The following is a 1,433-nucleotide window of genomic DNA, read 5'->3' on the forward strand; positions in this document are numbered from 1 at the left end:
TTAAATTCAAAGTTTTTGATTATAGCTACATGGCGTGTGTCGTTTGCACCTGCGCAAGGTTAAGAATCACGAGAGATGAATCGTTTGGTCAACTTCAGGCTTGAGTTACGGACGTGTTCGTACACAAAACAAACACGTTTTACGCTTTTAGACGGGTTGTGTTTATTACATACTACATTGTTATGTACTTTTTTTCTTCGCCGTCTTGACCATCATAGCGCATAATTTTGTACACCTGTTTCGTTCATCTGTGTTCACAGATTATGTGTAATACTTTTGTCGAGAAACTATGGATAATTTTGTGCTCAAGTTGAGTATAATCGAGGGCTTGCAACGAATAAAGTAAGTAACTTTTGCTTGCCATAAAAGTATAGGGCCCTTTTCTTAAATATGTATACAATTACCGTATTATCTGCTGAAAAGGGGGTTAAGTAAGTTGCTGGTTTTGTGCACAGACCTGGGCTGACGCTGAAAAGCAGATGGCAAAAAAAACCCGTAATGGCAATTTGGCTTTGTATGCTCGATGAGTCCAGAGGCGATGGACGCCAGCAGTTGTTCCAATTCCCCCGAGGTAACCGTAGCAAAGTTCTGAAAATGAAATGCCGATTCAATGCAACATATGCTCTGAAATCCCAATGGGGTTCATATACGCGTTTTCGACTGAATACTGAAATGTGTACATGGTCATTTATGCAGGAGATAGTGCGTACATGGTCATGTGCACACGTGCGTGTTGATAGAAGCTACACCGTGAAAATTAGTTGTAGGTTTTCTTGGAAAATTTTCCTGGACGCGTGTCGTAATATTACAATTTAAAATTGTAAAATTAAAAACACTTTGTATCAAATTGTAATTCATCGACGAGCAAGTTTGAAGTGTCATAAATTATAATAGTACAAAATAAATACAACATAATTTGTAAATATTACTTTCAAAATACATCGCATATTTACGACGATATTTTTCGCAGTGTATGTGCCGAAGTGTGTACTTGTCCATGTACACCCTAATCCCTGCATACTTGATCAGGTACTTACTGCATACATATAGGTATTCAGGAGATAACGCCTACATATACACATTTGGGTTTCTAAAGTGTTAGTTATTATGATAAGTCTCACAAGACTCTGCATTTCTACTTGATTTCCAGAAGTGTATAGAACTAAAAGACTCACGGAAGGTCCACATTAGTAGGCTAAATCTTGTAAATGCGAAGTGCCACGTGGTGTACACATGCAATAATGTTAGAAGTATGATATTGTGCCATACAAGTTCCCTCTTTGAGGGAGGAAGTTGTTGTGGTGAGCTCTGGATGTGCTTTTCATACGGCGTTGTTGCCGTGCCCGTTGGCTGAAAGGCCGAGAAATTTCGCTGCTTAGCCTCCATTGCACCGCTGGAAAAATAAAATTGAAGGAAACATACAATTAACCACA

At 38.8% G+C, this 1,433-nt stretch overlaps 1 protein-coding gene and 1 long non-coding RNA gene across 31 annotated transcripts in view; one reads left to right on the plus strand and one right to left on the minus strand.

Annotated features, from left to right (window-relative positions):
• LOC113210314 (ankyrin-3) overlaps nucleotides 1-1,433 on the plus strand; it is a 141,534-nt gene that overhangs the window by 133,644 nt on the left and 6,457 nt on the right. The gene's annotated exons all lie outside the window — the stretch shown is intronic.
• Nucleotides 199-1,433, minus strand: part of LOC113210330 (uncharacterized) — a 15,700-nt gene continuing 14,465 nt past the window's right edge. Inside the window, exons 2-3 of the long non-coding RNA XR_008011197.1 lie at nucleotides 1,176-1,393; nucleotides 199-588 (exon numbers count right to left, since the gene is read on the minus strand). This is a non-coding gene — a long non-coding RNA (uncharacterized LOC113210330). The remainder of the gene's footprint in view (nucleotides 589-1,175; nucleotides 1,394-1,433) is intronic.

This window comes from Frankliniella occidentalis, unplaced genomic scaffold, assembly GCF_000697945.3.
Source record: "Frankliniella occidentalis isolate FOCC.00 unplaced genomic scaffold, Focc_3.1 Scaffold60, whole genome shotgun sequence".
NCBI classification, from domain to species: Eukaryota; Metazoa; Arthropoda; class Insecta; order Thysanoptera; family Thripidae; genus Frankliniella; species Frankliniella occidentalis.